Source organism: Physeter macrocephalus, chromosome 1 (genome assembly GCF_002837175.3).
Source record: "Physeter macrocephalus isolate SW-GA chromosome 1, ASM283717v5, whole genome shotgun sequence".
Taxonomy (NCBI): Eukaryota; Metazoa; Chordata; class Mammalia; order Artiodactyla; family Physeteridae; genus Physeter; species Physeter macrocephalus.
Genome location: NC_041214.2, coordinates 43,051,775 through 43,074,266, shown reverse-complemented (window position 1 = coordinate 43,074,266; position 22,492 = coordinate 43,051,775).

Below are 22,492 nucleotides of genomic sequence, written 5' to 3'. Positions count from 1 at the left end.
TTCTCTATGTATAGTATCATGTCATCTGCAAACAGTGACAGTTTTACTTCTTTTCCAATTTGTATTCCGTTTATTTCTTTTTCTTCTCTGATTTCCGTGGCTAGGACTTCCAAAATTATGTTGAATAACACTGGTGAGAGTGGACATCCTTGTCTTGTTCCTGATCTTAAAGGAAATGCTTTCAATTTTTCACCAATGAGAATGATGTGTGCTGTGGGTTTGTCATATATGGCCATTATTATGTTAAGATAGGTTCCCTCTATGCCCACTTTCTGGAGAGTTTTAATCATAAATTGTTGTTGAATTTTGTCAAAAGCTTTTTCTGCATCTATTGAGATGATCATATGGTTTTTACTCTTCAATTTGTTAATATGGTGTATCCAATTTATTGATTTGCATATATGGGAGAATCCTTGCATCCCTGGGATAAATCCCACTTGATCATGGTGTATGATCCTTTTAAGGTGTTGTTGGATTCCATTTTGCTAGTATTTTGTTGAGGATTTTTGCATCTATATTCATCAATGATATTGGTCTGTAATTTCCTTTTTTGTATTATCTTTGTCTGGTTTTGGTATCAGGGTGATGTTGGCCTCATAGAATGAGTTTGGGAGTGTGTAAGGTTATATTTTTTATTGGAGATTTTTCTTGTTTCTTGATGTAGGCTTGTATAGCTATAAATTTCCCTCTTTGGAACTACTTTTGCTGCATCCCAAAGGTTTTGGATCATCGTGTTTTCATTGTCATTTGTCTCTAGGTATTATTTGGTTTCCTCTTTGATTTCTTCAGTGATCTCTTGGTTATTTAATGCCGTATTGTTTAGCTTCCATGTGTTTGTGTTTTTTACGTTTTTTTCCCTGTAATTCATTTCTAACCTCATAGCGTGGTGGTCAGAAAAGGTGCTTGATATGATTTCAATTTTCTTAAATTTACTGAGACTTGATCTGTGACCCAAGATGTGATCTATCCTGGAGAATGATCCATGCACACTTGAGAAGAAAGTGTAATCTGCTGTTTTTAGATGGAATGTCCTATAAATATCAATTAAATCTCTCTGGTCTATTGTGTCATTTAAACCTTCTGTTTCCTTATTTATTTTCATTTGGGATGATCTGTCCGTTGGTGTAAGTGAGGTTTTGAAGTCCCCCTCTCTTATTGTGTTACTGTTGATTTCCTGTTTTATAGCTGTTAGCAGTTGCCTTTCTGTAGTTCCTTTAGGTGTAAGGTTATATTTTTTATTGGAGATTTTTCTTGTTTCTTGATGTAGGCTTGTATAGCTATAAATTTCCCTCTTTGGAACTACTTTTGCTGCATCCCAAAGGTTTTGGATCATCGTGTTTTCATTGTCATTTGTCTCTAGGTATTATTTGGTTTCCTCTTTGATTTCTTCAGTGATCTCTTGGTTATTTAATGCCGTATTGTTTAGCTTCCATGTGTTTGTGTTTTTTACGTTTTTTTCCCTGTAATTCATTTCTAACCTCATAGCGTGGTGGTCAGAAAAGGTGCTTGATATGATTTCAATTTTCTTAAATTTACTGAGACTTGATCTGTGACCCAAGATGTGATCTATCCTGGAGAATGATCCATGCACACTTGAGAAGAAAGTGTAATCTGCTGTTTTTAGATGGAATGTCCTATAAATATCAATTAAATCTCTCTGGTCTATTGTGTCATTTAAACCTTCTGTTTCCTTATTTATTTTCATTTGGGATGATCTGTCCGTTGGTGTAAGTGAGGTTTTGAAGTCCCCCTCTCTTATTGTGTTACTGTTGATTTCCTGTTTTATAGCTGTTAGCAGTTGCCTTATATATTGAGGTGCTCCTATGTTGGGTGTATATATATCTATAATTGTTATATCTTCTCTTGGATTGATCACTTAATCTTTATGTAGTGTCCTTCCTTGTCTCTTGTAATATTCTTTATTTCAAAGTCTATTTTATCTGATGTGAGTATTGCTACTCCAGCTTTCTTTTGATTTCCATTGGCATGGAATATCTTTTTCCATTCCCTCACTTTCAGTCTGTATGTGTCCCTAGGTCTGAAGTGGGTATCTTGTAGACAGCATACATATATGCCTTGTTTTGTATCCATTCAGCAATCCTGTGTCTTTTGGTTGGAGCATTTTATCCATTTACGTTTAAGGTAATTATTGGTATGTATGTTCCTATTACCATTGTCTCAATTTTGGGGGGTTTGTTTTTATAGGTCTTTTTCTTGTCTTGTGTTTCCCACTTAGAGAAGTTCCTTTAGCATTTGTTGTAGAGCTGGTTTGGTGGTGCTGAATTCTCTTAGCTTTTGCTTGTCTGTAAAGTTGTTGATTTCTCCATCAAATCTCCATGACATCCTTGCCAGGTAGAGTAATCTTGGTTGTAAGTTGTTCCTTTTCATCACTTTAAATATATTGTGCCACTCCCCTCTGGCTGGTAGAGTTTCTGCTGAGAAATCAGCTGTTAACCTTATTGGAGTTCCCTTGTATGTTATTTGTTGTTTTTCCCTTATTGCTTTCAATAATTTTTCTTTGTCTTTAATTTTTGTCAGTTTGATTACTATGTGTCTCAGTGTTTTTCTACTTGGATTTATCTTGCCTGGGACTCTCTGCACCTCCTGGACTTGGGTGGCTATTTCTTTTCCCATGTTATGGAAGTTTTCAATTATAATGTCTTCAAATACTTTCTCTGGTCCTTTCTCTCTCCTCCTTCTGGGACCCCTATAATGTGAATGTTTTTGCATTTAATGTTGCCCCAGATGTGTCTTAGGCTGTCTTCATTTATTTTCATTCTTTTTTCTTTGTTCTGTTCTGCAGCAGTGAATTCCACCATTCTGTCTTCCAGGTCACTTATCCGTTCTTCTGCCCAGTTATTCTGCTATTGATTCCTTCTAGTGTAGTTTTCCTTTCAATTATTGTATTGTTCATGTCTGTTTGTTTGTTCTTTAATTCTTCTAGGTCTTTGTCAAAAATTTCTTGTGTCTTCTCGATCTTTGCCTCCATTCTTTTTCCTAGGTCCTTGATCATCTTCACTGTCATTCTTCTGAATTTTTTTCTGGAAGGTTGCCTTTCTCCACTTCATTTAGTTGTTCTCCTGGGGTTTTAACTTGTTCCTTCATCTGGTACATAAGCCTCTGCCTTTTCATCTTGTTTATCTTTCTGTGAATGTGGTTTTCCTTCCACAGGCTGCAGGATTGTAGTTCTTCTTGCCTCTGCTGTCTGTCCTCTGGTGGATGAGGCTGTCTATGAGGCTTGTGCAAGTTTCCTGATGGGAGGGACTGGTGGTGGGTAGAGCTGACTGTTACTCTGGTGGGCAGAGCTCAGTAAAACTTTAATCCATTTGACTGTTGATGGGTGGGGCTGGGTACCCTCCCTGTTGGTTGTTTGGCCTAAGGCAACCCAACACTGGACCCCACCTGGGCTCTTTCATGGGGCTAATGGCAGACTCTGGGAGGGCTCACGCCAAGGAGTACTTCCCAGAACTTTTGCTCCAGTGTCCTTTTCCCCCTGGTGAGCCACAGCCACACCCGCTGCTGCAGGAGATCCTCCAACACTAGCAGGTAGGTCTGGTTCAGTCTCCTCTGGGGTCACTGCCTAATGGCAGACTCTGGGAAGGCTCACGCCAAGGAGTACTTCCCAGAACTTTTGCTGCCAGTGTCCTTTTCCCCCTGGTGAGCCACAGCCACACCCGCTGCTGCAGGAGATCCTCCAACACTAGCAGGTAGGTCTGGTTCAGTCTCCTCTGGGGTCACTGCTCCTTTCCCTGCATCCTGATGCACACACTACTTTGTGTGTGCCCTCCAAGAGTGGAGTCTGTTTCCTCCAGTCCTGTCAAAGTCCTGCAATCAAGTCCCACTCGCCTTCAAAGTTTGATTCTCTAGGAATTCCTCTTCCCATTGCCAGACCCCCAGGTTGGGAAGCCTGACGTGGGGCTCAGAACCTTCACTCCAGTGGGTGGACTTCTGTGGTATAAGTGTTCTCCAGTCTGTGAGTCACCCACCCAGCAGTCATGGGATTTGATTTTAATGTGATTGCGCCCCTCCTACCGTCTCACTGTGGCTTCTCCTTTGTCTTTGGATGTGGGGTATCTTTTTTTGGTGAGTTCCAGTGTCTTCCTGTCGATGATTGTCCAACAGCTAGTTGTGATTCTGGTGTTCTTGCAAGAGGGAGTGAGAGCACGTCCTTCTATTCTGCCATCTTGGTTCCAATTTAAATGTGTTTTCTTTAGTGGAAATTTTTTGCACATATATTGAATAGTCAAGTTTCCAACTAAATATAATGTTTTTTCTATTATTTTACTCTAGGCATGACTTTTATAGACATTATGCCTGGTTTGTAATATCTGCTGAAGAGAAGAGCATGTTACTGACTTCTCCAAAGGTGAGGAACCAAGATAATCACCTCCAACATTGAAAGCTAGTAATTCTGTACAGTAAATCAACCTGTTCAGTTGCTAACAGGTACATTTTACAAACTGTTTTATCTTGAAGAATTCAACTGAGAAATTTTCTGTCAAAATTTAAATATTCCATGGGAAATTTGTTGTTGCTTCTTCATAGCAGATTAAAATTAAAATGGCCATGATCTGTGAAATCAAGTTGAGAGCCATTTGTTCATGAATTGGTTTATATTCTGATTTCTTTTTCCAAGGAAAATCATGCCACTGCCCTTGGGTCTCTTCTCAGCCCATCTTCCTGATGAGGTAAAGTTTTCCCCTATTTCAAATTTCATGAGAGAATATCAACATTATCCAAAGAGCAGCAAAACATTGAAGCCATAGTAAGTGTGAAAGACTATTTGCAGTCCAAGTGTTTGTCAGAAAGTATAACATCAAATGTGCTAACACTCAGGACCTATCAAAATTTTGGTCAAGGGAAATAATATTTCTAGAAAATTACTTGAAGAAAAAGTAGCCCATCCATTCCTCTAACATTCCAAATAACTTATCCTCAGACTGAACCTTACCACTACAGATGTATATATATAGGGCACCTTCTTCTCTGCACCCTCTTTCCCAAGAAAAAATTTTAAACTATCTTACTAAATCACACATTATTATACCACCCACACACACTGAGAAATGTTTCTATACAGATATTGTTGAGAACATCATTCATGACATACTTTATGTCATCTTAAGAGTAACCTATGGGTAAAAATTAATTTCATCAATTAGTAATAGATTGCTTCCTTTGAACAATTGGTTTGCTTAATCTTACAAATGCGTGAACTGTGTGACTTGATTGCTTTCCTCTTTTTTGGTTGCCAGAAAGTTCAGAGATAAATATTGGGACCATTCATCCAGGATCTTACAGTGTACATTCTGCATTTTAATTTTACACTTAGCTTAAACTTCTATTTATACCTTAATTTTTATTGTTGTTGTGCTTTCTTTGATTAGTTACTTTCAGCTTTTGTATAACATTTTGTCAATCCTTTTATTTGCGGGGGGGAAGGATAAGATTTTTTAAATAATCGAATTCACATAACTAAGTACCTATTATTTACATCGCATTTTCTTAGGCACCACGATACCTTTTCTGTAACTTATCTTCTAATACAAATACTCTATCTGGGATCTGAGCATTTAATTTAAACACAGGCAAACATTCATCAGTAGCAAGAATGTTGAGAAACTCTCTAAGGATTTTCAAGATCATAAAGGACACTACACTGGAAATATTTAGAACCTTATTATTGTTCTCCCTAAAAGAAACAAAGGTTGGTATGAGTCATGATTGTCCCGATAAGTTATGTACATTTTAAATTAATTATATATTTATAAAAATAAATCATAATTTATAAAAATAAATGAAATCAAATCTTATTCCACAATGACTGAGGGAAAGTTTGAGAGACAAACCCAAGCTTTGATAAAATGTTTGAGAGATTGAATTTGGGACTAAGAACAGGAGAAAATTACTGAGTTATTTCCTTGATATTAACTGGGTTTTCAAGAGAACTACATTCTTCATCAGTAGCAAGTGTGCTGAGTATTTACAGAAGTTAAGACTCTTTCTGCCCTCAAGAGGCTTGGAAATCTCATTCCATTTCCTATACCTGATCACAGAAGAGGTATTATTTTATTAATTGTCCTTCAGCTTTCTTCATCTCTTATTTTTAATGCACATCTAAATCTGAATGTTCTTTTGTATTTCTTTATATTCAATGTACTTTAGCTAACTATCCCAATAGTTTGGGATTAGTGAACCCAGTTTGCAAGGTTAACTGAGATTCTTGGCAAATTTACCTGCTAAAATGGAGCAGAACCTGTTTTACTTGAAGATTCCCATTAATTTATTATTTCTTCTAACTTAAAATAAGACATAACTTTGCAAACTACCCCTTCCTGTAGCATGGTCCCTTCAGTCTGCAGCATCACTGAGGATGCCTGCTCTTGTCCCTCCATACATCTTCATCTCCATAGTAGCACTGCAGCCATTAATAATGCAAAGGGTGGCAAGGGCACCACTGCTATGCTTGTCACAGGGACAAAGCGAATCATGAAATCCGTTACCTCATTGTTCGTGGCTATCTTCCCTAGTAGTGACTGATGGAGGTCATTCTCATCAACAAACTCATGATGCCAAGAATTCAAGAGCCTCCTTCAGCAAGACACTAGGAACAAGAGCAACCTCACAGTTGGTTTTGTCTTTGGTGTCATGTGAAAAACTCATTCCTAGAGCACTACTAGACAGCCACAGCTATTTGGGAGCAAATCCCTCCTCTTCAACTTCTCTGAAACATTCAGCCTCTATAACTTCATTAGTCCCTCTCCACCAACGCAGCTCTTTATTTCTGTTGAAACTCAAGGAATAATGAGTACCAGAGTTTGCTAGACAGGAAGTTTCAACTGAGGCACCAAGATACCATAGGTATCAGATACGAAGGTGGGCTGTCAAAGAGAACAAATATTGTTTTTCAAAAGAGGTAGCATAGAATCAATCTGATGATTGACCCTCAATGAAGACTTTAAAAGACTGAGCAATTTAGAGATTATGGAGAGAGAGTATGTAAAGAAATTTCTTTGCGGAGAACTGTTCCCTTACTGCAACTCTCAGCCCCCACTTTATTCTCCCATCACCAAGGGAGCAAGTGTAAAATAAGCTCCTCTCTTCAGCTCCAGCCAAGACAGAGGCTTCACTTTATTCATATTAGCCAAAAACATAAAACAGTCTACATGCCCATCAATAGGAGACAAACTGTGCTGTAGTCATAAAAGAGAACACTACTTATCAATAAAAAGGAACTAATGACACATATAACAACATAAGTGAGTCTCAGAAACATTATGCTAAGTAAGAGAATCCATATACAGGAATACATACTGGAGGATTTCATTTATTTCAGGTTCTAGAATACCAAATCTGGTCTATAGTGGATAAAAAAAACAAAAAAGTGGTTGCTTCTTGCGGGCAAGTGGTGTGGAGATTAACGTGGAGGAGATATGAAAGAACTTTCTGGGATGATGTCTATATCTTGATAGGACTTTGGATTACACAGGTGTATGAATTTCTCAAAACTCAAATGCATACATTTGATGTGTACATTTCATTGTATGTAAATTTTACACCTAAAAATATAAACATACATTAGTTAATGATACACATGCTGAGATGTTCACAAGGACATATACAGATGTCTGCAAATTATTTATTTTAAAATGTATCAAAAATAAGACGAATTTGTGGATGAATAAAGAGATGAATAAATGGATATATATGTAATAAAATGAGCAGAGCACAATGTAATGGTAGGTGGTAGGTATACGGATATTCACTGTATAGAAATCTTTTCAACGTCACAGCATATTTGAAAATTGTCATGATAAACTAGTGAGGAAAAAATAAGATAGTGGCTTCAATGGGACCCCTTGTAGAACTTGATATCAGTCTCCTGAAATTATACAAGCACAATAGACTGTCTATCTCTGGTCTGCAAAATCAGAGGGCAAGTGTAACAGGCTGGCCAGATGCTTTGGCAGTGGAGAAAATGTTGCTACTGTGTTCACTTTGCCCATCCAGGTTACAAGGACAAAGGATGTGTGAGTGTGTGTTTCCTGTGGACCAGATGTGGGTTCAACAGGAAAGAGACCAGCTTGGAGGCACTGTGACTCCTGCCCAAGAGGACCATATGGGGGGAGGGGGAGCAAAGGCTAGAGGAACAGAAGGCATTATCCCCAAGGTGGGGTGGAGGTTATAGTCACAAGGACCCAGAAAGAGAGCCTCTGATAAACTCACACAAGTATTAGTGACTGAAAGTATCCACCTGCCAAGCCTAGAGAACACAATCGTCTTATACTATTACTTGTCAAGGAAGAACATCTTCCATCTTTCCCCTGATTTCTGATCCACTGCAACCCTACAATGGTCAGTAAGAGCAGCTTGCTCGGGGGAGGTGGTGAGCAAGCAATAAGCCATCACACCATTTTCTCCTGAAGGCATAAGCCAGCATCATCATGCCATCCACACCTGAGAAAGCTGGCAGAAGTGCTGGGGAGGGAGAGGAGAGAAGAACTATCTTAGAATAAAGTCAGAAGTTTATGTCATATGATGGTGGACAGTCTAACTTCTTAATTGAAATGCTGTCTTTCAATTTAAAGAGACTCTAGGACTATCAGTTGTCTAAGAGTGACCAGAAAAGCTCTGGTTCATGGTGGCAGGGGAAACAAATCCCACAATAAAAATGTTTAAATGGACAGTAGATGTGGTGGATGCTTTTCATGTCCCAGGTCCCCTTCTGAATGTCACTGAACCCACCCTGCCATGAGTGTTGGGTACTCATGGCTCACAGCAGGCTCCTCCTCCAGAGAACTGCCTGCAGCAGAACGGAGGCCACATCACCCAGAGTATGTCACTGGCCACTGCCACCCTCAAGTAGACAGTGGCCAGGAGCCACTCAGGAGTACCAAAGGTGGAATTTCAAGGGAGAAGGGGACTCAACTCTGTCATGCAGTTTGTGCACCAAAGATTCCCTTGGGACAAGGCTGCAGCTAAACTTCAGTCAAGACATCATCCTTAGTTTTCTTTCCCTGCCCTACCTTGCATCCTTCATTCTCCTCCTGAAGATGTCCTTTCAAGAAGTCACTTGTACAAGAACCCCCCAACCTGGCTCTGCTTCTAGAGACCCCTACCTAAGATAGAGGGGGACAAAAGTAAAAGTGGATTTTTATTATATTGTACCCATTCTAGAACATGAATGCAAAGACAAATCTCACGAATGCTTGACACGAAAGTAAGGACAAACTCTCATCTGTTGGCTGACTTGGAAGGTCTCAGTGCTCTGCTGGTTATTGCTTCCCCAGCTCTCCCCCATCCATCAGATAACTGCACAATAACTTCTCCCAGCATCCAAGAAAGAACCAGACTTTCTTCATTGTCTCTACATACCCATTTGCCCTTAGACAATTCTGCATTTAAAAATAATGCAAGTTTTCATTTTTCTCTTCTTAGAAAGTTCAATTGTAAAATGTTAACATGTTCATCTTTGGGGGGTGAAAAGTCCCTACATCCTTCATATACAGAAGTCTTAGGTAGATATTACACTGAAGGTTAAATGTGGGTTCCAGATTTCTTTGATGTAATAATATGAGCCCCAGCTTGTGGACAAACTCTGGTCATGGCAGGCACTGTAGTGGAGCCAGTACAGACATATGGGTAAAGTGCTGCTTCCAAAACATTTCTCAGATAAACAGAAAAAATCATTCATCACATTAAATAAAACTGAGAAACAATATTGAAGGGAATGCAACCACTTAGGAATCATGCCTTTGGAAAATGTGACACTTGATGTGTGCACTGACCATCAAAACAGAAGACCAGTTCCATGGATACTACAAAGCAGAGCGAAACTATGGTTTAGTTTTAGTTAACTTGAATGATTTTTTTTTAATTTTTTATTGGAGTACAGTTGATTTACAATGTTGTATTAGTTTCAGGTGTACAGCAAAGTGAATCAGTTATACATATACATATATATACTCTTTTTCTTTTTTTTTTTTAGATTCTTATCCCATATAGGTTATTACAGAGTATTGAGTAGAGTTCCCTGTGCTATACAGCAGGTTCTTATTAGTTATCTATTTCATTTATAGTAGTGTGTATATGTCAATCGCAATCCCCCAGTTTACCCCTCCCCCCCCATTCCCTGGTAACCATACTTTCAATGATTGAAGTTAAAAGCCAAATGCTATCAAAGCAACCATAATGTAAATGTTGTATTCCCTGGAATGGGGTTGAAATTCTGGAAACCGTAGTCAAAACTTTCTGGTGACAAATTGGCCTTGGAAATTGTCAGGTTGGACTCAACACACAAAGGGACCCAAAGGTTGGGAAGAAATACAAGGAGCAGCTGGTGGGTGGGGAGAACAGTGAGATAAAGAGCAATAGTCACACAGGGTTAGGGGCTGTGCAAAAGGAGGTGGGAAATACTCAACTATCAAGAGAGGGCATGTACCCAGGACCCATCCTCTCTTCTCACTGTGAACCTTGACTATGTTACACATCATCTGAAGACTAGAGTGAATCCTAATTTCAACCCAGAAGTGTCAGATATTTATAATATTTTCTAGGATCATCTTTAACATATCCCCAGTTAGGAATTCAAGGACCAAGTTTCCGTATATGATTTATGTAATTGATTCAAGTACCTTCAAGAGTTTCTGAGCCCTAATTTCTGTAAGTGTCTGTAGGGAAATTTTATTTTTCAGTTTACCATGTTGGTTTTTGTTCGTTTTTTTCAAAGTATGATCCATGAATCTTCGGTATCTGAATCCACTGGGGAGCTTATTAAAAATGCACATTCCAGGGTCACCCAAGATCTAAAGCTTCAGAGTTTTGAACCTGGGGATCTGCATTCATAACAAGGTGTCTAGGTACATCTGAGGCCCACTAAATTTATGAACTATTGCAATGAAAAAGAATGAAAGACTATGACTTCCCTGGTAGTGCAGTGGTTAAGACTCCGCCTGGCAATTCAGGGGACACGGGTTCGAGCCCTGGTCTGGGAAGATCCCACATGCCGTGGAGCAACTAAACCTGTGAGCCACAACTACTGAGCCTGCGCTCTAGAGCCCACGAGCCACAACTACTGAAGCCTGTGTACCTACGGCCCATGCTCCACAACAAGAGAAGCCACATCATTGAGAAGCCCACACACTACAATGAAGAGTAGCCCCCATTCGCAGCAACTAGAGAAAGCCTGTGAGCAGCAACAAAGACCCTACGCAGTCATAAATTAATTAAGTAATTACTTTTTAAAAAAAAGAATGAAAGACTAAGGCTTCCCATACATTTGACCCCCAAAGTCAAGAAGGCAAGAGTAGGGACCCTAATCTCCCCAGCCTACCTGCTGTTTTGAGCTCTCAGGGATGCTCTCAAGATATCCAGTGTTTCTGTAGAGGTCCACCAAGAGTTGAACAGATTACTGTCCCTCTAGATGCCAACTCATAATGAAGATTTTTTTATGTTCTCTGGAAGCAGCTAAAGTTTTGCACACTTTTCCATGAAGGAAAACTTGTCTTCAGAACATTGCTAAAAATCTTCTAATTAGAATTTCACATAGAAACATTATTTCATGCTACCCCACTTCTGGGAAGTCTTTCACCTCTCTTCCATTGTCCTCTGCATCAAGGTCTGGATAAACAAAGTCCTAATGCACAATTCTATACCGAGAATCTATTAAGCACTTACCATGTGCCTAAAATGATGCTAAGTACTACAAACACAAAAATGAGGAGAAAGAGCCCAAGCTGTCTGGGGTCACAGTCTAACAGGAAGAAAAAGCAAGTACACTGATGATGACAGCACAGTGTGATCACTGGTGATAGATTGCCCAGGGATCCCAGAAAAATGGCATCTAAACCAACCCAGCACTTTCAAGGGAAGTTTCTTGGAAAAGGCCCTGCCTGAAAAAGAATTTACCTCTTAGATATTTAAGAGGGCAGATGGCCAGAGGACTTACCCACATATTCACCCCATATTCACCCCATATGAAGAAGGACATTTATGCAAATCCTATTCAGGAGTAACATGGAGCTCTCCAAGGTAGCATTCCAAAAAAAGCCTCAGAAAACTCTGGTGTTCCAACGACTGTGTTGCGTAACAAATCACCCCAAACAAAGTGGCTTAAACACCAATAATACTTTTCCCACTCATGCTTTCTGTGGGCAAGGCAGGGTTGTCTGCTCCACAATGTCTATCTGAGGTCTTGGTCAGAAGAGGTAAAGGCTGGGGCTGGAGTCATTTGGAGGCTCATTCATGCACATGTGGCCGTGACTGCTAGTTGTCAGCTGGGGACATCGTCTCCTCTCCACGCCGGCCTCTCTGTGTGGTCACTCTACATGGGTTACTTGGACTTCCTCACAACATGGCTGTATTCCAAGGGTAAGCATCCCAAGGGAAGAGCCAGGCACATGCTCTGTTCTTTTTATGACCTAGCTTTGGAAGTCACATAGAATCGCTTCTGACACTCACTATTTGTCAGAGCAGTCTCAAGCTCACCACCAGATTTAAGGGGAAGAAACAGTCTCCTTTTGGGGGGAGCGGAGTGTTAGTTACATTATAAGAATAGCATGTGGCATGAGATATATCTTTGTACGTGTATTTGTACATGTATTTTACATATTTTATATCAATTATTATGTACATATATACATAAACATATAATATATATATATGCACAGCCACTTTTGGAAAGTACAATATGCCACATCTAGACTATTAATATAAAGAGAAATTTGAATATCCAGCTTGAGTATGCCATTCAACATATAAAAATATATATAAATAATAGAAGAGAAAATAGCAAATAAATTTAGGTGTACATATTGTGTACTTGTCACTCACAACTCCCACTGCTATATTTAAAATAGATAACCAACAAGGACCTACTGTATAGCACAGGGAACTCTGCTCAATATTCTGTAATAACCTACATGGGAAAATAATCTGATAAAGAATATAAATATATATATATATATATATGTAACTGAATCACTTTGCTGTACACCTGAAATTAACACAACATTGTTAATCAACTATACTCCAATATAAAATAAAACAATTTTTTTAAACCATGTTGTATATGAGACTCATGGCTAAGTCAACTTTCTATCTTGTCTCTTGGTCTTCAAACACACATGTCATTCTGTATGACAGACTCCAGGTCCATCCACCTCACTACAAATAACTCGGTTTCATTTCTTTTTATGGCTGAATAATATTCCATTGTATATATGTGCCACGTCTTCTTTATCCATTCATCTGTTGATGGACACTTAGGTTGTTTCCATGTCCTGGTTATTGTAAATAGAGCTGCAATGAACATTTTAGTACATGACTCTTTTTGAATTATGGTTTTCTCAGGGTATATGCCCAGTAGTGGGATTGCTGGGTCGTATGGTAGCTCTATTTGTAGTTTTTTAAGGAACCTCCATAGTGGCTGGATTCACTTTGCTGTAAAACAGAAACTAACACACCATTGTAAAGCAATTATACTCCAGTAAAGATGTTTAAAAAAAATTGATATAACCTATCTGGAGGGCAATTTGACATCTATCAACAATAAAATCCACAAAAACTTTGACTTGTCAAAAAAAAAACCACACATGTCATATCTACATATAAAAATACAATCTTTCCTGAATCCATCATATAATATCTTTCAGAAATTTGAGATTTTAAAAACTCTGAAGAAAATGTGTCCAGCATGTTTTAAACTTGTTGCAGTAAAACAAAGCAACAAGAACCCCAGGTCCAATTTTATAGATCTATGGCTAGGAAAATGTTGTCATCTCAAGGTCTAGATCGCAAACTTCCAGTCCACCGTCTGAGAAACATGTTGCCAAATTGCCCCCTTCTACACTCCATGGAGTCATTAATTGAACTTACCTGAACTTTATCATAAAAGGTTCTTGGGTAGTTTTGTAATAGGAGGCCAAAAGTCATAATCACACAAGTAGCCACAGTTTTCACTCTGCACTGGACAGGGGAGAATTCATAAGTGACTGGCCTGGACTCTTTACACCCAAACAGAAACTTCTAAGCAAAGAGCATCACAGGTTTAGCTGCCACTGCACTGTTCTCCTCCATTCTCCCTCAAGGCTTAAATTTAATGCCTACCTGACAGTCTGTGATGCTGCTGCTACATTGACACATGCTTTGTACCTGCCCCGGTGGGGGAGGGAAGACAGGAACCACTGAGCTCACCCTTTCAAGTTTCCGGTTTCCTATCGCACCTGAGTCATTCCTGATGTGGCCTGTGAAGTGTGACCCAGCAATGGATGGTCATGGACTGTGCATTAAACTTCAGCTCTAATCCTAAACTGCATGTTAGGGGATTTAAAGCCAGAAGTATCTAATCAAAAGGGCATGAAAGCATCATATTGACAATATTAAGAAACAACTACATGGCGCATAGAAGTTTGCAACCAGTTGAGGATTAAGAGGGGGAAATTTTCCTCCAAAGACCAATCTCTTTAAATCTTTGAAACTTCCCAGGGTAACTGAGACAGTAACCCTTGTTCTCAATAGTTATAATAAAACAGGTTAAACATCAGGACTTCCCTGGTGGTCCAGCAGTTAAGACTTCACCTTCCAGTGCAGGGAGTGTGGGTTTGCTCCCTGGTCAGGGAGCTAAATCCCACATGCCTTGCAGCCAAAAAACAAAACATAAAACGGGAGCAATATTGTAACAAATTCAATAAAGACTTTAAAAATTGTCCACATTAAAAAAAAACTTAAAAAAAAGCACACAAGAATGTCATTTAGACATAAACCTAATGTATTTTGGTAGTTCTATGATTGGTGTTTTTTAAGAAGAATAACTGTTTGGAGCATTAGCACATTAGAAACTAAACCCCAAAGTGAGAGATCTAGGCATAAAGAAAGGTTTTGAAGGAAAATTGTAGTTTTTATAGAGGTCAAATGGCAAAAACATCTATTGCTCTCAGCTCTAGTGAATATTTTAGGCTTAAACATTAAAAGGATTGTAAATAAACAGATATAGATTGGCCCAAGGAACTAGTCATAATATATCATTTATAAAACTTCAGCCTTTATGTGTACTGATTGGAAGCCAGCCCCAAAGTCATCTTGCTGATGGTTAAAAAAGACTGCTGTATGATAGAATGAACACTCTTCACATGAAATGGGTTTACCAGCCTGTGAGCTGGAGAACAGGTGTTTTCTAGAGTTCCACTGCCAAAACCCAGTCCACTTGGTGAGATCCAGTATAAACAAACTCTACTAGTCTGTATCCAGACTCAGCTTAGATGATCCAGGTAAATGCTCAAACATTTAATGTTTTATTCTTCTCCCCTTGTGGCTCTCCAAGACAGCATCTCGATGTATTAGAAGTATGGCTTGGATGACCTTGCAAGCAGTGTGAGTGGAGGAAGATGAAGTCCTCAAATATTCAGTTGTTCTCTGAAGACTCTGTGCTGTCAAGGGTTGGTCTCTGCCTTTCCCTGCACTGCTATACTGAGCCCTTGTGAAACTGGCTTGTGGATGGGGGAAGAAGTAACATGCATCCACCCCTGGATGGAGTCCACGGTTCCAAACATTTACCTCTGGTCCTGCAGCTGATTCCTTCGGAAGACCATTCGAACTCTTGGGTCTTTTGCATCCCCTCCCAGAGCATTCAGGAATATACTTGGCCCTCTGCTTTCAAGCAAAGAACAGAAAACTGGAAGCTCTGTCCAAGTTCATCCATTTTTCTGTCTCCTGCCATCACCTCTGTACGATTGCTCCCCAACCTCACTTCAAGTAACACCAAGCTGAAGGTTAAAGTTCTCACAGGAACTGAGAGCTTCCCCCAACTTTTCCCTGGAAAGTGCACTTCATCTTATGTCCTCAGAAATTTGCTACATCTCTGGATGTTTCCAAAGCCACTCACTCTTGCTAAAATCCAGCCTCAAAGAGCCAAGTCAAGGAATACAAAGAACACTCACTTTTTTCTTCTCACTTAGCCACCATCTCCCTCCCTATGATATACTAGAATGGCCAAGTCCATTACACCTGGACTTTGACATATTATAAAATTCCTTTCTAATACCATCTGGCTTTCAAAACCATTGTTTTTCTATGGAGGTTTTAAAAGAAATATCAGCATTGAAACTCAAAGTTGATGGATTTATCTTGAAGATTTTAAAAATTTCTGAGGAGGGGGCCTCAGCATCTGTATTATTTCTTTAAAGCTTAGGAGGTGATTCCAGTGCACACCCAGGGCTGACACTCACTGAGTTCAGCCTTGCCTTCCCTGAGATAGAAGCCTCTTGGGTCTGCATGTAGAGAGCTCTATTGAAACCTACTTTAAGAGGATAATTAGACATTTAATATTTACACAACAGAATCTCTATTAATCTCTACATTGGCATAGAAATATATCTGGAATAATATCTACCTAATAGGAATTATCACTCTATAAGGATAGTGGGATTTGGGATGGATATTTTTGCTCTTGCCATCTTACTTTTCAACATTGATTATTTTTTTTCTAAATGATTTTTATTATTTTTATAAAACAAATGATACCTTTAGAAAATAAAAAGGAAATTAAAAAATAAAAATATGAAGAGGATCACATTCATAAAGATAACCAACACAGTGATTCATTAAAAGTTGAAGGTAATCAATAACAAGGGAATAGTTAAATCAACTATGATATATCCACTCAATGGAATATTATGCTTCCATTAAAAATTATCATTATGAAGTTCTATGTAGCAGCATGGAAAATGTTTATATTACAATGTTAAGTAAAACAATATGACAGGAGTTATGGGTAAAGTATATTTATAGAAGCATAAAAACATAAATATTTTACAATGTCCCATTACTTGATATCTTATTATTTCCCCTCTCCAAAACTTTTAATTAAACAGTGACTTCTTAAAGATTTCAAAGTTATGAATTCCTAAAGGTACAAATTACTTGGGGACATACTATCTCTCAGCAGAACAGCTCAAATCACACAATGACTGCCATCACCTCTTTGACAAACACAGACGTGGTAAAATTGATTCGTTTCAGGAAGCTACAGGGAATACGGGAGCTGCTTTGCAAATGGGAAGGAAAGAAGAAAAATGGAAGAAAGCCGGGAGAGCTAAAACACTTTCTTTTGTACAGTGGCTGAAATTTTTCCAGGATGGCAGTGTAGACAAGTCCTGGTTTCTCTCTGAAGTTGCCTTCACCCAGAACTGTATCCACTAAAATAAATGATTATAACAATAATATGAAATTAAATGCCAAGCAAAAGAAACATATTATGCAGAATCCCCAGGTGTCTTAGGTAGAGGAAATAGAGATTTGTCCTTTGTAATCAGTAGGTGCAAGCTGAGCCTTGAAGGGTTGGGGGTAGAAATAAGGCATAATCCTAGGTGTGAGGCCTCTCCTTTTTATAGGATGGATAGAAAAGTAAGGAATGTAACCTGGGACCAAAAGAGAAGGAAATTTGGATAAACAAGTAAAAAGTAAATCAAAAGATACGAGAGATGACATGAGTGAATCTAGAACAGCATAACAGAGGAGGAAGGTAACATCTAGGTCAGGAAGGATTGGAGGTAAATTGAAGATATAACTAAAAAGAAAACAACTGGTTATCTGCTCCTATAATCTTGGTTTAGAGCTATTACATGTAGCTCCTGTCATACTAATTTAGGGTTATTCCATCAAACTTCTATTTCAATCAATTCTTGTATTAACTTGGGAGGCCTGCATAACATGGATCTTCCTGGAATTCCTTCACTTGTTGAGGTAGCCACTTTCAGGTGTTGTGGACCCCAATACCCATAACAGTCCTCACGGGCCCCTCTTTCCTCACAAGGGATCTAGTAATTTGCCTGTGCAAGGGATCTGGTTGCAACAATGGCTGGAACCTTGTCATCTTCCTGGTACTCTTGATCTGCAGGCAAACAGTGAAGGAAGTGAAGATTTTTTTATTCATTACAAGTCATTCAACAAATGTATGCTGAAGCCTCACCATGTCTAGGCACTAAAGTGGCTATGCAACAGAGTGAGACCCTGTGATGTCTTCCCAGGACAGACTCCCCCCATGTACTCCATCTGCCTCTTGTCTGTAGAAAAACTTTTGCCAAACAATAAATTTAATCAGAGAAATAAAATGCTGAAGCAAAGGAAAGCAGTAAAACAAGATGAAATAGTAATAGTTTAGTCACCAAACAAAATCAAGGACCTTTAGTTCTTCCTCAAGGGCTATAGGTAATATTCTGATCCATATTCTTTGATCTGTTTTGTAGATACTGAAACCCCCATAGGTGGAAGAAGTTAACTACATGATGACCAGACTGTAGCCATGACATAAGCTGCTCCATCTTCCACAATTCTAAGAACTGGACTCAAGGAAATGGAAACAGACCCTGGAACTAAAGACTATCTCTTCTTAAAACAATCAGGATGACACTGATAAGACCACCAATGACTAATTTCAAGATGATTGTCAGATCTGCCTGTCAGAGCTGCCTGTGCTGTTGTGCATGTAGCCCCCTCTCTCCATCTATATACCCCTGAAACTCCCATTTAAAAGTTCTTGCTCCCTAATTGGCTGGGTAAAGGGGCTTTTGGTTATGAGTCAGTCTTCTACCCAGGTTGCTTGGCTTCTGAATAAAGCAATGTTTCCTTTCCTACCAACATTTGCCTCTCAAGTTTTGGTTTTTGAGCAGTAAGCAGCCAAACCTGAGTTCAGTAACATCTACAATGGAGAAAAGACAAAGCGATTCTAGTTCTCATGGTGCTCACATAGTTGCAGGAAAGAGAAGTAGTAACAAGCAAACAAATACATCTGACAAGGACTATTTTCATAATGTTGGAGATTTCACCTTAAATCTCATATGAGAAGGACACAGTCAATTATGCTCTCACACTATACCTTTTGGAGGGTAATTATATTGAGTGGGTAAGTGTGTGAATGTGTGAATGTGTGTGTATTCCGTTATTGTAATAGATTCATCACTTTGCTATAAATTGCAATTTGGTCGTACCATCTGATAACAAACCTGCTCTAGTTTCTCTGATTAGCAATATATGAGGCATTGGAAGAGACACAGAGCGAGACACCAGGTGAGATGCATCTCTGTCCTCCACACACTTGGGATCTAATAGTGGAAACAGGTTAAGTGTTGACATAATGATGGCAGAAGAAAAAATGTAAGTCCAAGAGGAGAGGTGAAGTCCAACTATTATGAAAGCATCGAAGCCCAGGGTTGTCAAATGACTTGACCGAAGTCACACATCTTCTCAGTGAGAGCTAAAAGCACAGCAACTGCTTCCCTACACAACCCCAGAATGTCAAACTGACAGCACCAGCATCTTTCAACAGCCCCAATATAGGATTATTCCCTCCTACAGGGTTTCCTCTTTGCCTTTAGATCCAAGTTTAACAGCGTCAGTAGCAAGAACAGTAAATTGAAAGTTAGTAGGACTAGACTCTGCTGGGAAATTTGGTAAATCCTTCATCTCTGTTTCTATTTCTGCATCTTCAAAATGAGGCAACAAGATTGAAGCCAATCATCCATCCTGTGGGGAGGAAAACTAGTGATTTCTGACGTCTTATTTTACACAAGGCCCTGCATTAGATTCCATATTACATGTGTCATTTAATCCTCATGACATCTCTGTGTGGTAGAAATTACCCCCATCTTGCAGATAATTGAATAAGTTAAAAGAGGTTAAGAACCTTGCCCAAGATCACACATGTGCAAGAACCAGAACTCAAAGGTGATCTCTCTGCTCCTACCCTCTGTGCTGCTCAGGACCTAACCACTGGAGTAAGTTGAGCTCCTTATTAAAAAGGTACCGTACAGGTCTGAGACATGAGAAGGAGCATCAGCCATGTGGAAAACCCTGCTACAGTTGTGAATAAAAGCCCTTGTTGGAACTTTAATTTTAGGACTTAATCACTAAGATAATGTATGTTTTATAAATATGTTATTTAAATTAATTTTTCTTCTAGTAACTTGTAGTTTTAAGAAGTTTCCTGTAATCATACCCAAATAAAGAACACAGAGAGAATTACATAAACTTAAAGGTGAAGGAAGAGCTAAAGAGAGAAGTGTCCTGCCTGGAAAAGAAGCCAGAGTTTGTTAAATATTCACACAGACCAAAGGCACTTTCCACAAACCAACTTCCCTCCTTTCCTCGGCAGCTCCTCCCACCCTCCTGCTGTCCTGTGTCAATGCTCATTCACCCTGCTCTTCTCACACCATTTAACCATCTAGCTATCCTCATATTTTTTTCTGCTGCACTCCTGCTTAAGGGCCCAGAGTATCAGAGGATAAAGAACATTCAGAGGCTGATGTGACCTAAATAAACGTCACCCATTACAAGCTGTGGGACCATGAGAACATTCTTTCAACCCCCTAAGACTCAGTTTCCTCCACTGTAAATGGAGAACTTGAGGTCTCCCTGTTTCCTATGAGATGATGGAGAGGAAGATGGGGACACACCTGTGGTGTTTACAGCTGAGGAAATGTTCTCTCTTTGCAAAACCAAAATCTCACGGTAAGAACCAAGCACACTGGGCATGTCATATCCACTTCCTGTTGCCCATCTGCCCATCTGTAGATGGGAAAGAAGGTAGCCAGGCATGGTGGGAGGAACACTTGTTTGCTCCTCTTAAAAATGGCAAAAGCAATACAGCAGAAATTAACACAACATTGTAAAGCAATTATACTCCAATAAAGATGTCAAAAAAAATATGACAAAAGCTTATCTGGAAAACTGCCTACCCAAGACAACTTTAGTTCTTTTAATATGACTAGTGAGGGGGCGCCTTCAAGATGGTGGAGGAGTAAAACGTGGAGATCGCCTTCCTCCCCACAAATACATCAAAACTACATCTACATGTGGAACAACTCTTACAGGACACCTACTGAATGCTGGCAGAAGACCTCAGACGTCCCAAAAGGCAACAAATTCCCCACGTACCTGGGTAGGGCAAAAGAAAAAAGGAAAAACAAAGACAGAAAAATAGGGACGGGACCTGCACCTTGGGGAGGGAGCTGTGAAGGAGGAAAGTTTTCCACACACTAGGAAGCCCCTTCACTGGCGGAGATGGGGGGTGGGCGGGGGGGAAGATTCAGAGCCACGAAGGAGACCACAGCAACAGAGGTGCAGAGGGCAAAGCAGAGAGATTCCCGCAGAGGATCGGTGCCGACCAGCACCCACCAACCTGAGACGCTTGTCTGCTCATCCACGGGGTGGGTGGAGGGCTGGGAGCTGAGGATCGGGCTTTGGAGGTAAGATCCCAGGGAGAGGACTGGGGTTGGCTGCGTGAACACAGCCTGAAGGGGGCTACTGTGCCACAGCTAGCTGGGAGGGAGTCCGGGGAAAACTCTGGACCTGCCTAAGAGGCAAGAGACCACTGTTTTGGGGTGTGCAAGGTGAGGGGATTCAGAGCATCACCTAAACGAACTCCAGAGATGGGCACAAGCCGTGGTTATCAGCACGGATGCCAGAGAGGGGCATGAAATTTTAAGGTTGCTGCTGCAGCCACCAAGAAGCTTGTGTACAATCAGAGGTCACTATCCACACCTCCCTTCCCTGGAGCCTGTGCAGCCCACCACTGCCAGGGTCCTGTGATCCAGAGACAACTTCCCCAGGAGAACACATGCCATGCCTCAGGCTGTTGCAACGTCACACTGGTCTCAGTGCTGCAGAATCGCCCCTCATTCCGTGCTCCTCCATCCCCCCGACCTAAGTGAGCCAGAGCCCCCTAATCAGCTGTTCCTTTAACCGCCTCCTGTCTGGGCAAAGAACAGACACCCTCAGGTGACCTACATGCAGAGGTAGGGCCAAATCCAAAGCTGAACCCCAGGAGCTATGTGAACAGAGAAGAGAAAGGGACATTTCTCCCAGCAGCCTCAGGAGCAATAGACTGAATCTACACAGTCAACTTGATGTACCATACATCCCTGGAATACCTGAATAAACAACGAATCATCCCCAAAATTGAGGCACTGGACTTTGGGAGCAACTGTAGACTTGGGGTTTGCTTTCTGAATCTAATTTGTTTCTGGTTTTATGTTTATAATATTTTGAATTTATTATCATTGGTAGACTTGTTTATTGATTTGGTTTCTCTCTTCCTTTTTTTATTTTATATATATATATTTTTTCCTTTTTCTCTTTTTCTGAGTGTGTATGTGTGTACTTCTTTGTGTGATTTTGTCTGTATAGCTTTGCTTTTGCCATTTTTCCTATGGTTCTATCTGTTTTTTGGGGGGGTTTTTAGTATACTTTTTAGCACTTGTAAAGATTGGTGGATGTGTTTTTGGTTTGGTTGCTCTCTTCTTCCTTTCTCTCTATATTATTTTTTATTTTTTTTATTTTTAATGATTTATTTCTATTTTAATAACTATTTGATTTATCTTCTTTCTTTCTTATTTTCTTTCTTTCTTCTTCCTTTCTTCCTTCCTTCCTTCCTTTCTTTCTTTCTTTCTTTCTTTCTTTCTTTCTTTCTTTCTTTCTTTCTTTCTTTCTTTCTTTCTTT